The sequence below is a fragment of the Dromiciops gliroides genome, chromosome 3 (assembly GCF_019393635.1).
Source record: "Dromiciops gliroides isolate mDroGli1 chromosome 3, mDroGli1.pri, whole genome shotgun sequence".
In the NCBI taxonomy this organism is placed as follows: domain Eukaryota; kingdom Metazoa; phylum Chordata; class Mammalia; order Microbiotheria; family Microbiotheriidae; genus Dromiciops; species Dromiciops gliroides.
This window is the reverse complement of record NC_057863.1, coordinates 484,987,389-485,005,329: the sequence shown is the minus strand read 5'-3', so window position 1 is coordinate 485,005,329 and position 17,941 is coordinate 484,987,389. Positions and strand designations below refer to the sequence as shown.

At 37.1% G+C, this 17,941-nt stretch overlaps 1 protein-coding gene across 1 annotated transcript in view; it reads right to left on the bottom strand.

Moving 5' to 3' along the window:
- The window catches only part of LOC122747808 (mitochondrial intermediate peptidase), a 181,888-nt gene that overhangs the window by 63,613 nt on the left and 100,334 nt on the right, over positions 1-17,941 (bottom strand).

Sequence of the window (17,941 nt, the reverse complement as noted above, 5' to 3'; positions counted from 1 at the left end):
CCTTACCTGCGCTGCCCACCCCCCCAGTTTGGGGGGGAAACTAGCTAAGATTTACTGATAAATTCAGCAAGAGGTCTCTCCTCTCCTCTCCTCTCCTCTCCTCTCCTCTCCTCTCCTCTCCTCTCCTCTCCTCTCCTCTCCTCTCCTCTCCTCTCCTCTCCTCTCCTCTCCTCTCCTCTCCTCTCCTCTCCTCTCCTCTCCTCTCCTCTCCTCTCCTCTCCTCTCCTCTCTCTCCTCTCCTCTCCTCTCCTCTCCTCTCCTCTCCTCTCCTCTCCTCTCCTCTCCTCTCCTCTCCTCTCCTCTCCTCTCCTCTCCTCTCCTCTCCTCTCCTCTCCTCTCCTCTCCTCTCCTCTCCTCTCCTCTCCTCTCCTCTCCTCTCCTCTCCTCTCCTCTCCTCTCCTCTCCTCTCCTCTCCTCTCCTCTCCTCTCCTCTCCTCTCCTCTCCTCTCCTCTCCTCTCCTCTCCTCTCCTCTCCTCTCCTCTCCTCTCCTCTCCTCTCCTCTCCTCTCCTCTCCTCTCCTCTCCTCTCCTCTCCTCTCCTCTCCTCTCCTCTCCTCTCCTCTCCTCTCCTCTCCTCTCCTCTCCTCTCCTCTCCTCTCCTCTCCTCTCCTCTCCTCTCCTCTCCTCTCCTCTCCTCTCCCTCACCAACCCAAAGTCCCAGACGAAAAAGGGCCAATCCAGCGAGCCAGCCTCACCTTCCTACTTCCTGTCTCCCTCCCCGGAAGGGGAGGTCCTTCAAGCTGATTGGTTGAGGGTGGTCTCTTGATGCTGTAGTCCACAGCCTCTGAGAAGAACACCCCACTCATGGCCAGCGAGGTGTGGTCTCAATTTAATCAATCTTAAGTAGGTTCTCAGTCAGTCTCTCAGTCTCACCTAATTTAATCAATCTTCAGGTGGGGGCCCCTGGGTGTCTGCCAAATCCCATTATTTTATCACACCTATTAGGCTTAATTGGCTTCTGGTCACATAACTTCTCAAAAGTGCTTCTAGATAGACATTGTAACAGGTTTTACAAGAAGTGTCACAGAAACTGTATCAAAGTTGTACATATTTCCAAACATTTTTAAAAATTAAAAAAAAAAAGAATTCACAAGGTCAAATCATGACATTCATACATTTTAAAATAAAAGAAATGGTGAATATCTTTTCCAAATACTGCAACTTCCTCAGTTGGATTTTGCTGCTGCTGCTTCTTCTTCTTCTTCTTTTTTTTTTTTTTTTGGTAATAAGGCAGATTTCCATGGAGAGAGAAGTATGGGTAAACTGGGAAATTATTCTAATGTTTGAAAGAAGGCAAAAATAAAATTTATAAATTAGAGTAAAATACAAGTCAGTAGTCCTCATATCCCCTTTTTGGTTTGGTAACTCATGATCTCTGATATAAGGAAGAATAACAACTTAAGTTAGTTTAGAAAAAAATAGTCACCTAATAATAACTTAAATAGTACTTTCTCAACTTCCTTAGATTGCAAAGCTCTTGTATTTCAAACTTATTTTCTAATTTCTGTGCTGAAAGATGTCTCCAATTTAATTTTAAAATCCTACCTATTAACTTTCCCTTAAAGTTGTCTAAAAGGCATAAAAGCTAGACATACACAATTAGGAAATATATCTTTCTAAAGGCAATATTGTTGGTAAGATATAACTAAGTTAATAAAGATGGCTAAAACACCTTTAACTCTAGGAACATATAATAACCTCTTCCATAAGTTTCATGAAGACATTCCAGAAGTTTATTAAATAGCTACAGATTCTGTAGCCCAGGGCTTACAATAATATGTCATTTGCAGGTCATGTTACTGCCTGTATTTTGTACCGTGTAACTAACATAAATAAGGTATGTGACTGATCCAATGAAATTATTAAAGTTGCCTGTTTTCTATCAACATATCATCAATCTTGCCTGATTATCTTGTCTGAAAAATTTCCAAAATTCCTCATGCAACAGGGTTCCCCCTCCTTCCCCATTTGTGGTTAGCAAGAAAAAGAAATCTTATAATACTTTGGCTGAAATCTATAGAAAGCCAAGCAGTCTTGAACAACTTCAAATGTAACCAAATAAGTCAGACAATATTAATCATCACCATCATTTTTTTTAATTAATAAAGTATTTTATTTTTTTCCGTTACATGTAAAGATAGTTCTCAACTTTTGTTTATACAAGCTTTACAATTTCAGATTTTTCTCCCTCCCTCCCCTCCCTCCCCTCCCTCCCCCCATCCCCTAGACAGCAGGCAATCTGATATAGGTTTTATATATATATATATATATATATAAAATAACATTAATCCTACTTCTGCATTAGTCATGTTACAAGAGAAAAAAATCAGAGCAATGATGAAAAACCTCAAAATAGAAAAAAAAACAACAGCATCAAAAACAAAAGAAATAGTATGGTTCATTCAGCATCTACACTCTGCATTTTTTTTTTTCCCGGATTTGGAGATCCTCTTCCATCTCGAGTTCCCTGGAACTCTTCTGTGCCATTGCATTGGTGAGAAGAATATAGTCCATCACGGTAGATCAACACTCAATGTTGATGATACTGTGTATAATGTTCTTCTAGTTCTGCTCATCTAACTCATCATCAGCCCACGCAAGACCCTCCAGGTTTCTCTGAACTCCTCCTGCTCATCGTTTCTTATAGCACAATAGTATTCCATTGTATTCATATACCACAACTTGTCCAGCCATTCCCCAATTGATGGGCACCCCCTCAACTTCCAATTCCTTGCCACCATGTAAAGAGCAGCTATAAATATTTTTGTACATGTGGGTCCCTTTCCCCCTTCCATGATCTCTTTGGGAAAAAGACCCAAAAGTATCATGATCATTTTTAATATGCAGTTACAGTGTATTAAAAGTACCTAAGTATTACTAAAAAGGATGGACTGGAGTGGGGAAAAACTTGAAACACAGAAGCTGATCAGCAGATGATTGCAATACTATAGGTATGGAGGTGATTAGGGTCTGAACCAGGGGAGTAGCAGTGTTAGAGGCTAGAAAGGGTCAGAAATGTTACACTGAAGGTTGAATCAACAGGACTTGGCAAGAGACTGGACATGGGATTGACAGAGTAAAGAATGTTAAGGATAATACCTATGTTGTGACCCTGAATGGCTTAGTGGTAATAACTACAACAGGAAGGTTGGAAAGTGGGGAGGGTTTGGGAAAAAGTTAACCAGTTCCATTTTGGGCAAGTTGAATTGAAGATCCTATTCAAGATATCCAATAGGCAGTTGGAGATGCTGTGGATCAAAGCAGCAGATGAGATCACCAAGTGAAAAGAGAAAAGGACTAAGAAGAGACTCTTAGAGAATAGCTATAATTAGTGGGCATGATCTGATAAACATCCAGCAAAAGAGCCTGAGAAAGACTGGTCAGACAGGTAGGTAAAAAAAGAACCAAGAATGGGCTGTGTAACAAAATGTTGGAGAAGAGAGAATATCTAGGGGGGAAAAAAGGGTACCATAGGTCACAGAAAAGTCAAGAGGGATGAGGATTGAGAAAAGGCCATTAGATTTAGCTACTAAAATCCAGAGTTCAATATCACTGGTGTGAATAGACAGAGAAGCCAAATAGAAAATTATACAAATAATTCCAATATGCAGGTGATTCTATTAACCAGTGTTCCTATAAATTATGCGTTTATTTATAGAAACCTATTCCATGGTTTGGGAGAGAAAATGGCACTACTGTTAATTCAATGAATTCATTTCAACAAACATTGATTAAAAGAATTGTTAGGTGCAGATATAAAACTTAGATAAGACAAGGCTACATTCCTCACGAAACTATGAGTCTAGTGAGAGGAAGTGATACACCTCAATAAATAATTATGAGTTTTTAACCTTTATTATGCAACTCAAAGTCTTCATGGGACTTAAATTATAAGAGGGTTGTTTTAGGAGTGAGTTATAAGCACAGGTAAATACAAATCTAATGACATGACCTACACTTAAACTAATGACCGTTTGCTCTATGACAAGAAAGTCTGAGAATAATTTAGGAGAAAATAAAAAAGATTGAATAACAAGAAGTACCTGAAGCTCATACTTTGGAATTTTGAAGCATACTGACTTCATATGATGAGTTACCTATAGCAGTGGTGCAAATAAAAATGGGGCCACTAATCTACAACAATTCAATATTATTTATATTTTATGGAATTTTAACTTATTTTGTTAAATATTTCCCAATTATATTTTAATCTGGTTTGGGCCACCATTGGCAGTGTTGCTAGACACATGTTTGACACCTCTTACCTACAGCACAGCGGAAAAAATGAGCCAACACAGCTTTATATATTAGTACTCTGAATACGGGACGGTGGCCTTGAACTGAAAACATTTATAAAGAATGTGTTATCAAAATGATGTACTTTCCTGGTCTTGCTGGCATTACGTAGCTGATTTTCTCATATTTAAGAAGCTCAGTTAGTGTTTTAATATTCAAATAACCATTGTATATAAGTCTGAGTGACATACCAACCATTGTTTGTACCTCTCTGTGACAAGAAAAGCAATGATCTATTTCTTTTTTTTTCCCCCCAGGGCAATGAGGGTTAAGTGATTTGCCCAGGGTCACACACAAAGGTAGTAAGAGTCAAGTGTCGGAGGCCAGATTTGAACTCAGGTCCTTCTGAAGCCAGGACCGGTTCTTTATCCACTGTGCCACCTAGCTGCCCCCAACAACCTATTTCTAAAATAAAGTAGTTGTAATAAGTTATTAAAGATTTTAAAAACAGTCCTAACAATAAGGCTTCTTAAAATTAGCAATGAAATATGATTAGAGTCAGAGTGAGGGTTTAATTTCTAAAGCCTCAAGCCCATATCTAATCCTAGCTTGACTATGAAATGATCTACCATACTGATCTCAACATCCATTTTTTCCTAATATCCCTACTTAATTAACAATACATAAATCTGACTTCTCTTGTTTCAATTAAGGAGTTAAGTGTTAACTAGAATTATCCTACTTCATTTGGACATTATACTTTTCTGGATAATCAACACAACCATGAAAGCATTTTATTCTTTTCAATATATTTTTTATTGCTATGCTCATCTAAACCCCACCTTTAAAAAAGGTTCAGTTTGAATTTTTAGATGACTACACCATGTTTTAAGAGGGAAAACTAGTTGAGAAAAGTGGTTATGGAACAAATATAAACTTTCACTTGAAGGAAGGCAAAGGAGCTTGGATTACAACCCATAATCAACTACCCAGCAAAACTGAGCATTCTCTTTCAGAGGAAAAGATAGACATTCAATGAAATAGGGGACTTCCAAGGCTTCCTGGAAAAAAAAAAGACCAGAACTGAACAGAAAATTTGATCTCCAAATAAAAGACTGAAGAGAAATATAAAGAGGTAAACAAGGGAGGGAAAAGATTGTTCAATGATATTAAACTGCTTGCATCCCTATGAGGGAGAATAATACTTTTAACTCTTGAGATCTGTATCTCTATTAAGGTATTGTTATTAAATTGACTTTGATGTGATGATATAAAGAAACTGAAGGGGCAGAATAAAAGAAGACTAGTGGGGGCAGCTAAGTGGTGCAGTGAATAAAGCACAGGCACCTTGGATTCAGTAGAACCTGAGTTCAAATCTGGCCTCAGGCACTTGATACTTACTAGCTGTGTGACCCTGGGCAAGTCACTTAACCCCCATTGCCCTGTAAAAAAAAAAATCAAAAAACAAACAAAAAGGAAATAAAATGAAACAGTCATAAAAAAAATGGAGAGGAGAGGAAGGAGGTGGAATGGGGCTAATTACATCATATAAAGAGGCACAAAAAGAACCCATTACAATAGAGGGAAAGAAGGTAAGGGTGAGCATTGTTTCAACCTTATTCTAAAAGAACTTAGCTTACTCTTTAAAGAAACAAAAGGGGAAGGGGAAAAGGGTGGTATTGATAGAAGGGAGGACAGAAAAGGGAAAGGGGGCAAGAAAAAGAAGGGCAGCTAATAAAAGGGAGGGCAAATTAAGGGAGTCAGTGGTCAGAAGCAAAACACTGGTCAAGAGGAAGAGAGTGAAAAAAGGGGAAAAAAAGAGTACAAACAAAGGGGAGAAGAAGATGGAGGGGAATAAACAGTTAATAATCTTAACTGTGAATGTGAATGGGATGAACTCTCACATAAAATGGAAGAAAACAGCAGAAAGGATTAAAAATCAGAATCCTACAATATGTTGTTTACAAGGAACACGTTTGAAGCAGAAAGATACACACAGAGTAAAGGTAAAAGGTTGGAGCAAAACATATGCTTCAGCTGATATCAAAAAGCAGAGGTAGCAATTCTTATCTCAGACAAAGCAAAAGCAAAAATAGATCTAATAAAATAGAAAAGGAAGGAAACTACATCTTGCTAAAAAGTATGATAGATAATAAAGTAATATCAATACTAAACATGTATGCACCGAGTGGTATAGCATCAAAATTCTTAGGAGAAAAGTTAAATAAGTTAAAAGAGGGAATAGCAAAACTATACTAGTGGGTGATCTGAACCTTTCCCTCTCAGAATTAGATAAATCTAACCACAAAATAAATCAGAAGTTAAAGAGGTGAATAGAATATTTAAAAAGTTAAATATGATAGATATCTGGAGAAAACTGAATGGGGATAGAAAAGAATATACCTTTTTCTCAATGGTACCTTGCACATACTCAAAAATTGGCCATGTATTAGGGCACAAAAACATCATAGGTAAATGTAGAAAGGCAGAAATAGTAAATGCATCCTTCTCAGATCATGATGCAATAAAAATTACATCTAATAAAGAGCCATGGAAAGGTAGACTGAAAATTAATTGGAAACTAAACAATCTCATCCTAAAGAATGAGTGGGTCAAACAACAAATCATAGAAATAATCAATAACTTCATCCACGAGACTGACAATAATGAGACCACATACCAAAACCTATGAGATGCAGTCAAGGCAGTGCTTAGGGGACATTTTATATCTCTAAATGCTTACATGAATAAAAAAAAGAAAGAGAAAATCAATGAATTGGGCATACAACTAAAAAAGCTAGAAAAAGAACAAATTAAAAATCCCCAACTAAATACTAAATTAGAAATCCTGAAAATCAAAGGAGAAATTAATAAAATTGAAAGCAAGAAAACTATAGGATTAATCAATAAAACTAAGAGTTGGTTTTATGAAAAAACCAATAAAATAAATAAACCTTTTGGTTAATTTGATTTAAAAAAGAAGAAAACCAAATTACCAGTATCAAAATGAAAGGGGTGATTTCACCACCAATGAAGTGGAAATTAAAACAATAATTAGGAGCTATTTTGCCCAACTGTATGCCAATAAATTTGACAATCTAAATGAAATGGACAAATATTTACAAAAATACAAATTGCCCAGGTTAACTGAAGAGGAAATACAATCCTTAAATAGGCCCATTTTAGAAAAAGAAATTGAACAAGCCATTAATGAACTCCCTAAGAAAAAATCTCCAGGGCCAGAAGGGTTTACAAGTGAATTGTTCCAAACTTTTAAAGATCAATTAATTCCAATACTATACAAACTATTTGGAAAAAAAGGTGAAGAAGGAGTTCCACCAAATTCCTTTTATGACACAAATACGGTGTTGATACCTAAACCAGGCAGAGCCAAAACAGAGAAAGAAAATCACAGACCAATTTCCCTAATGAATATTGATGCAAAAATCTTAAATAAGATATTAGCAAGGAGATTACAGCAAGTGATCACCAGGATAATACACTGTGACCAGGTGGGATTTATACCAGGAATGCAAGACTGGTTCAACATTAGAAAAACTATTAATATAATGAACCACATCAATAAGAAAACTAACCCAAATCATATGATTATCTCAACAGATGCAGAGAAAGCGTTTGAAAAAATACAACACTCATCCCTGTGAAGCTTAAAATCTAACTATGATGTCTAAAAATCTAACGAGTGGTTGCCTTAAATTAGAAACATATAGCACCAATCTTTGGGCATTAAGTATTTATTAAAATTTATTAGGGGTTAGTAAAGAGAACAACTGGAAAAAAAAAAAGTCCCTAGCTCTCTGCACCTGCAGCTGCTCCTCACTTAGACCTCCAATGGAAAAGCCCATCTCCTGTTCTCTCAAGCCAAAGCTCCCTGTCACCCACCCAGGCATAGTCCCTACACACACACACACAACTCCAAGCTAATTGGCTGGTAGCACTGATTGACATGACCTACAGGCATTTCTATCGATAGATATAACTGTTCCAACGCTAGTCACATGCTTTCTTCTCAGGGTGGAGCTGTCCTGGTTCTCACAATGTCTTTCTCAACAAGGTGGTGGCTCTCTGATTCTCACATTCCTATTAAAAACACTAGAGAGCATTGGAATAAGTGGAGCTTTCCTTAAAATAATAAGCAGTATCTACCTAAAGCCATCAGCAAACATTATATGCAACGGGGATAAGTTAGAGGCAATCCCAATAAGATCAGGGGTGAAACAGGGATGACCATTATTACCTCTAGTATTTAATATTGTACTAAAAATGTTAGCTATAGCAATAAGAGAAGAAAAAGGAATTAAAGGGATTAGAATAGGTAAGGAGGAAACAAAACTTTCACTCTTTGCAGATGATATGATGGTATACTTAAAGAATCCTAAAGAATCAACTAAAAAACTGCTTGAAACAATTAACAACTTTAGCAAAGTAGCAGGATATAAAATAAACTCACATAAATCATCAGTATTTCTATACATGACCAACAAAGCCCAGCAGCAAGAGATAGAAAGAGAAATTTCATTTAAAGCAATGGTAGACAATATAAAATACTTGGGAGTCTACCTGTCAAGACAAACCCAGGAACTCTATGAACACAATTACAAAACATTTTTCACACAAATAAAATGAGATCTATGTAATTGGAAAAAATCAATTGCTCATGGATAGGCTGAGCTAATATAATAAAAATGACAATTCTACCTAAATTAATTTACCTATTCAGTGCCATACCAATCAGACTACTTAAAAATTATTTATAGAGTTATAAAAAATAATAACAAAATCATCTGGAAAAACAAAAAATCAAGAATATCAGGGGAACTAATGAAAAAAAAATGCACAGCCAGGTGGGCTTAGCCGTACCAAATTTGAACCTATACTATAAAGCAGCAGTCATCAAAACTATTTGGTACTGGCTAAGAAATAGAGTGGAGGATCAATGGAATAGGATAGGCACAGGAGACACAGTAGTAAATGACTATAGTAATCTACTGTTTGATAAACCCAAAGAATCCAGCTCCTGGGATAGAAACTCAGTATTTGACAAAAACTGCTGGGGAAACTGGAAGATAGTATGGCAGAAATTAGGCATAGACCAACATCTAACACCTTATACTAAAATAAGGTCAAAATGGGTTCAAGATTTAGACATAAAGGGTGATAGTATAGATAAATTAGGAGAGGAAAGAATAGTTTATATCTCAGATCTATGGAGAGGAAAACAATTTATGTCCAAACAAGAGATAGAGAAAATTATGAAATGCAAGATGGAAGACTTTGATTACATTAAATTTAAAAGGTTTTGTACAAACAGAAGCAATGCATCCAAAATTAGAAGGGAGGCAGAAAACTGGGAAACAATTTTTACAGCCAGTATTTCTGATACAGGCCTCATTTCTAAAATACATAGGGAACTAAATCAAATTTATAAGAATCCAAGTCATTCCCCAGTTAAGAAATGGTCAAAGGATATGAACAGGCAGTTTTCTGATGAAGAAGTCAAAGCTATCTATTGCCATATGAAAAAATGTTCTAAATCACTATTGATCAGAGAAATGCAAATTAAAACAACTCTGAGGTACCACCTATGACAAAAAAAGGAAAATAATAAATGTTGGAGAAGCTGTGGAAAAATTGGAATACTAATGCATTGTTGGTGGAGCTGTGAACTGATCCAACCATTCTGGAGAGCAATTTGGAACTATGCCCAAAGGGCTATGGGACTGATCACACCCTTTGACCCAGTGGTACCACTGCTAGGTCTGTATCCCAAAGAGACCATAGAAAAAGGAAAAGGATCCACATGAACAAAAATATTTATAGAAGCTCTCTTTGTGGTGGCAAAGAATTGGAAATCAAGGGAATGCCCATCAGTTGGCTAAACAAGTTGTGGTATATGAGTGCAATGGAATACTATTGTGCTGTAAGAAATGATGAGCAGGAGGAGTTCAGAGAAACCTGGAAGGACTTACATGAACTGATGCTGACTGAGAGGAGCTAAACCAGGAGAACACTGTACACAGTAACAACAACATGGCTCTTCCCAGCAGTGCAATGATCCAAAACAGTTTCAAAGAACTCATGATAGAAAATGTTCTCAACTTCCAGAAAAAAGAACTGTGAATTATGAATGCAGATTGAACCATACTGTTTCTGCTTTTGGACTGGTTTTTTCCCTTCTTTTTTTGAGGTTTTTCCCTTGTGCTCTGATTCTTCTTTCACAAGATGACTAATGTAGAACTATGTTTAATGTGATTTTACAGATACAACCTATATCAGACTGCTTTCTATCTTGGTGAGGAGGGAGGGAAGAAAGGATGGGAGAAAAAAATTTGGAACTAAAAATCCTGTGAAAACAAATGTTGAAAACTATCCTTATACGTAACCGGAAAATAATAAAATACTTAAAAAAAATAAACCATCACTTGATTTATAGACATTCATTGCTTTCATTTGTTTGAATTAGTACTGTGAAATGGTTGTTCAAACTGTACTCTGGCTTAAGTGGAAAAAAATTATTACAATAATTGTACAAATCATTTCAAATACTGTTTGAGTTTGGATTTTAAATGTCTGGGCTTTTCTAAATGCTCTAAGACAGTTCTCTATCATTCATTAAACTAATACAAAGCTGCGGTTAGACACAGAAAAATACACAGGTAACAAGAACGATTGCATGATCCACAAGTTTTAAATCTGAAGATAATGACTATTTTTTTTTGAGGCAATGGGAGTTAAGTGACTTGCCCAGGGTCACACAGCTAGTAAGTGTCAAGTGAATGAGGCCGGATTTGAACTCAGGTACTCCTGACTCCAGGGCCAGTGCTCTATCCACTGCGCTACCTAGCTGCCTCAGATAATGACTATTAAAGAAATATAACTTGGGGGCAGCTAGGTAGCGCAGTGGATAGAGCACTGGCCCTGGAGTCAGGAGTACCTGAGTTCAAATCCGGCCTCATTCACTTGACACTTACTAGCTGTGTGACCCTGGGCAAGTCACTTAACTCCCATTGCCCCGTAAAAAAAAAAAAAAAGAAAGAAAAGAAAAGAAAAAGAAATATAACTTGCTGGGTCTTCTATTTTACAATTAATGAATATATGCTTTATAGATATAGGTGTATAAATGGTACCAGGACAAACTGTTTGGGTGTATTATACTTGAATGCAAGTATAACGTTAAAGAAAGAATCTTATGGTACAAGAAATTAGCCAACTTTCTCAGGTAGACCCCTGGTGGTTCGGGCAAGTCACCGAGAACAGACAATGACAATGCCTTTGTTGGAAAAACAAAACCAAACCCAAATCTTCGCTTAAGGGGCATACTAAACACTGTTAAGAACTGTTTCTCACGTGAATATATTTTCTTGTTTGTTTTTTTGTTTTGTTTTGTTTTGTTTTGCTTTGTTTTGTTTGCAGGGCAATTGGGGTTAAGTGACTTGCCCAGGGTCACACAGCTAGTAAGTGTTAAGTGTCTGAGGTCGGATTTGAACTCAGGTACTCCTGACTCCAGGGCCGGTGCTCTATCCACTGTGCCATCTAGCTGCCCCCATGAATACATTTTCTTAAACCAGCTCCACCTTTCTTTTTCTAAGTATCTTTTTATCTTTCAGGATCATTTGTTAATTTTCATTTGATCTTTTCCCAATTTACACACTAAAATTACTAAACACTAAAAATATACTAAATATATAAAAATAAGTGTAGTGGTAATGAAATTAAAATAAAATATAGTACCTTGGTTTATAAATTAAATATATAGATACTTGGGACTGTGTAATAAGGGTGACCCTGGGACCTTACAATCGCGTGCTCTGGCAGCTTATATAAAAGCTAGAAAGGCTTTAGGTAAGGGCTCACTGATAACTAGTATGCCTGTCATCTAAGAACCTGCTGAGCTAGGTTATAAACAATTTATCCCAATAAGACTGTCCCATGGTAAATTGTTCATCACAACAACTAATGAACACTGTCAACCAAAGCACAGAGGGATGGAAATCTGCATTAGTCTAGGAAGTTCCTTCAACCAATGAAATTATGGACCTTGTTCCCTTGAGTCTAACACTTTCCAAGTCCTCCAGACAGTTATTCTTGATTGCCATAATCCTCTGCCAAAACTGCTGCTTTTATGGGGTCAGTACTTACCTTGGAAAGTTCTCAGTTAAGTTCCTTTTCCTCAAGGACTATCTGCAACTAGCTCTACACTGTGAGGTCTGCTAATGATGCAGGAGACATTGTAGCTTCAGTACTGGTCATGCCTAACACAAGATAGCTATAGTTATAACATTACCAGAGCCCCCCAAATGCTAAATCTTCTTTTAAATTTTTTTATTAAGATCTTTTCTTTTTATACCATTTTTATTTCCAAATACGATCTGTCCTTCCCTACCCTACAAGAGAGCCATCCCTCATAACAAAGAATAAAAGAGAATAATAGTTTAGTAAAACTGACCAACATACCATATGCAATGTTCCATACCCATAGTCCCCTACTTCTTCACAAAGAGTAAGACACATATTTCCCATAGTTCCTTCAGAGCCAAACTTGGTCATCACAATCACAAAACTGTTCAGTTTGTGGCGCTGTTATTGCTCTATCCATTTACACTATAGAATTATTGAGTATACTATTTTCCTGGTTCTGCTTACTTCACCTTTTAGTTTATATAATTTTTTCCATGCTTCTCTGAATTCTTCATATTCAGTGTTTGAAACAGATGGTATAGCAATATTTCATTATACTTATGCACCGCAATTTATTTAGATATTCGCCAATCTATGGGCTTAACAATCTTCTTTAATGCTTAAACTTCTGACAGAGACAGGAAGACATGAAAACTGAGCTGCTTTCAAGAGTTTGGAGTTTTGACTTTTGAGTAATTTTCAATTATCAATCTGGCTTCCATATCTTAGTGATCACAATATGTGAAGACTACTAATATTTTAAAAGGGCATATTTCTATTCATTCTTTCGATATATTATTATTATTATTTTTTTTTTGCAGGGCAATGAGGGTTAAGTGACTTGCCCAGGGTCACACAGCTAGTTAAGTGTCAAGTGTCTGAGGCCAGATTTGAACTCAGGTCCTTCTGAATCCAGGGCTGGTGCTTTATCCACTGTGCCACTTAGCTGCCCCTTTGATATATTACTAAATGTAAACATTCTTCTAACAGATAAGAGGATTAAAAACATCCATCTAAACATAAATATATGAATGTTGAACAGTTTGTCAAAGATTTATTCCACAGAAAATAATTATAACTGGCTGTTTGACCTCAAGGGGGCAGCTAGGTGGTTCAATGGATAGAGTGGTGGGCTTGGAGTTGGTAAGATCTGAGTTCAAATCTGACCTTAGACACTTACTTACTAGTTATGTGACCCCGAGCAAGTCACTTAGCCTGTTTGCCTAAATACACTGGAGAAGGAAATGGCAAACCACTTCATATCTTTGCCAAAAAGAATGCCACAGACAGTATGGTCAACAGGTTCATGAAGAGTCAGACATGACTGAATTACTAAACAACAAAATTTGACCTAGAACAAATCATTTCATTCTGGGAGGTCTTAGTTTTCTCATCAATAAGGATGATGAAGCTGTGATCTCCAGGACTACCTTTACCCATAAATTTCATAGTATTTTGATGAAAATTCTGCCTTTAAAGAGGCCTCTGCAGTGTTAAAAATGCTTTAATGCTGCAATATAAAGAAATCTCACCAGAGTTGGAAATAAGGTTCCTGAACCTGGAATCATCATTTGACTATTTACAGTATCTACAGAGCACTTGTTATGCAATTCAAATAAAGGATCAAGGGCAGTATTTGTGAAATGAAGCCAATATAAATATAGCATTCATCCCATCTCTAGTTTATACAGAGTAAGGCTCTTAAGTGGTCTCCAGTGTGATTATTTAGAACTGGGTTGTAACCAGATGGTAACTGTTAGAATTGTTATCATTAAATGAGTTATCCTATTTGGGAATGAAGTGAGGGCAGTAGGGGAAGGGGTTATTGAGAATCTCAGGACTGGATTGTATCTTTAAATAGAGATAATGATTGTCCAGTCCTTTTAATAGTGTCTGATTCTTTATGACCCATTGGGGTTTTCTTGGCAAAGATACTAGAATGCTTTGTCATTTCTCCAGTTCATTTTACAAATGAGGAAACTGAGGTAAACAGGGTTAAGTGACTTGCTCAGGGTCACACATCTGAGGCCAGATCTGAACTCAAGATGAGTTTTCCTGACTCCAGGCCCAGTTCTCTATCCACTGCACCACTTAGCTACAGAGATAATGGTATAAACACTCCAAATTCCTTGACAATAACAGCTTTTTTATACAGTAACTTAAGATTTGTAAAACACTTTCCACATAACTACCTTGAGAAGCAAATAATAAGGGTATTATTATTACCATTTTATAGATAAGAACACATCACTAGTAAAAATGACAGAGTTTGGAGTCAAATCCAGGTCCTCTAACTAACTCTAGGTCTAGCACCTTCTCCCCTCTACCAGGCTGATGCTAAGAAGTGAAATAATATCACACTTATATAGTATTTTAAGGCTCACAAAACACTTTTTGTGTGTGGGGGGGGGGGCAATGAGGGTTAAGTGACTTGCCCAGGGTCACACAGCTAGTGTCAAGTGTCTGAGGCCGGATTTGAACTCAGGTACTTCTGAATCCAGGGCCGGTGCTTTACCCACTGAGCCACCTAGCTGCCCCTCACAAATCACTTTTAACAAAACCAACTAAGTGAAGGAGTTAGTACAGGTGTTCTCCTCATTTTATAGATGAGAAAAAACTACTGGGGTTTTGTTTGGTTGGTTGGTTTTGGGCTCAGGACAAGGCATTCAGGGTTAAATGACTTGCTGGGAATCACACATCTAGTAAATGTGTGATGCTGAATTTGAACTCAGATCCTCCTGACTCCAGAGCTAGTGCTCTATCCACTTTGCTACCTAGCTGTCCCCACTCTAGTAGGCTGATGATAAGAAATGAAATAGACAGCTAGGTGGTGCAGTGAATAAAGCACTGGCCTGGATTCAGAGGACTTAAGCTCAAATCCAACCTCAGACACTTAACACTCACTAGCTGTGTGACCCCAGGCAAGTCACTTAACCCTCATTGCCTTGCAGAAAGCAAGCAAGGAAGGAAGGAAGGAAGGAAGGAAGGAAGGAAGGAAGGAAGGAAGGAAGGAAGGAAGGAAGGAAGGAAGGAAGAAAGAAAAGAAAAACACCACATTTACATATCATTTTAAGGCTCACAAACACTTTTAAAACACCAGCTGAGTGAGAGAGGTAGTACAGGCATTGCTCTCCTCATTTTTATATATGAGAAAAACTGTACGGAGATGAGACCCCAAGATTTTGTAAAGAGCACATGATTAAATAGGTATTAAGTGGCAAAGCTTGGATTTGAACCCAGGTTTTCTGACTTGAAGGCATAATGTTGCAGCTAAGTGGCACAGTGGATGGAGCACTAGCCCTTAAGTTGGGAGGATCTAGTTCAAATCTCAGTGACCCTGAGCAAGTCACTTAACCCCTACTGCTGTAAACATCCAGGGACATCTCCAGTCCTGATATATATCTTGCCACTGACCCAGATAGCTCTGAAGGAGACAGTGAGGTTGGTGACCTTGCACAGACCTTCCTCACTTAAGTCGAATTTGTTGCACATCATGACATTACCCTGATATCATGGTCCTCTTCAAGAATGAAGGACAAAGGGGGCAGCTAGGTGGCACAGTGGATAAAGCACCAGTCCTGGATTCAGGAGGGCCTGAGTTCAAATCCAGCCTCAGACATTTGACACTTATAGCTGTGTGACCCTGGGCAAGTCACTTAACCCTCATTGCCCCCCCCCCCAAAAGAATGAAGGACAAACAAAACAACAACAATGTTGCTTTCAGGGTCCCTGGAACTGGACAACCTTGTAAGGAAGATTATTTGTAAGGAAGACCATTTGGTGACTTTTCAGCAAACTCAGTCTCAAATAAGTTCTAGAGCAAATCGTATTACTCTGAGTTTTCTATGCATTCCTCACATACAAAAAGCATAGAGTTTGACTTAAGGAATAATAATTAAAAAAAAATAAAAACAAAAAAAGTCTAAGATTCGTATGTCACAAGGTGAAATTTTACTGGTATAAAGAAAACTTACTACTATTATGCCAAAATATCTCTGTCATTCTGCAATATGTGAAGGTCCTTTGTAATCCCCAGAGGGCTAAGTGGTTATAAACTAGGAAGAGGAGGAGGATGACAAACCATTTTTTTCCTTTTTAAATATAGTACACTGGCCTTCAAAATGAAAACAAAAACCTAACGTGTTGACTGGAATTAAAGGACTTAGTATAAAAACAAAACCAAAGCAGTGATACAATTTCGCATGCTTTAAATCAATGAATCTTAAGCTGCAGCTGTCAGACAAACTGAAACTATTTAAATTTCTTAGAAAATGACTCAATCAAAAGATTAAAGTTTCAATTATAACACTTCTGTGTTTTAGTTACAAAGTCATAAATAAATCTAGCATGACAGAGAATGTAAATATTTTATCGGTTGTTTATGCTGGCAAAGAGGAAAGGAATTTTACATGCAATTAACCACTTAGGTGTTTCTAGATATGCACCATATGCTCTTTGTATTTAAGATGAAGATAAATACAAATAAGTATTGGTTTGTTTAATTTCACATTTGCCTAGCAACATCAAAAACATAAAAATAATTGAAATCTTTCGCCAGGCCAAAGACAGTTTTCCATTTAAGGGAAAACATTTAAAAAACAAACAAAAAGCCTTCCTTCTGACAGTGTGACTATCATTACCAAAAAAAATATTAAAATAGGAAGGATACCCAATTCTTCCCAAGCAGCTTAGTTTGAATGCTCTATGGAAGAAAGGAAAGCTGAACTTCATAGTCAGAAGTTCTTTTCTAACATTATTTCAGAGATGCATTACTCATGCTTCAAAAATGTAAGTATTTACAACTCTATGATCATCTGATAAATGGCAATAAAAGTCAAATTTGAAGATGTGAAAATTCTTCATTTAAAACACCACACAAAATAAATTGTCTATAATTTTTAGATAGACAAGAGAAATTATTTAGGATATTCAGGTCTTCATAGCAAAGGACTTTTTACAAAGAATTAGGTTTCTAAAATAAAGGCTGCACTAATTACCACTTTTTATTGTTGTTTTTCTGTCATTTTTCAGTCATGTCTGACTCTTCATGACCCCATTTGGGGTTTTCTTGGCAAAAATACTGGAGTGGTTTGCCATTTCATTCTCTAAGCTAATTTTTACAGATGAGGAAACCGAGATAACAGGGGTAAATCACTTACCCAGGGTCATGTTGCTATTAAGTGTCTGAGGCCAAATTTAAACTCAAGAAGTTAAGTCTTCTGACTCCAGGCCCAGCAATCTATCCACTGTGCACCTAGCTGCCCAATATCTTAAATAAGTTAAGATAAATTACAACTCAATTCAAGTAAAATTTTCTCTGGGGCTGCTGAAAACAAAAGTTTTCATCTCACTGTGATACACACACACACACACACACACACACACACACACACACACACACACCCCCTCTGAACCAAAGAGAAGAAAGAGCTGTTTCAATCAGGAAGTGTCCTTGGAGATGGGGTTGTTGGCTGAATGTTTCTAGAAGCCAGAGTTCATCCTGTCT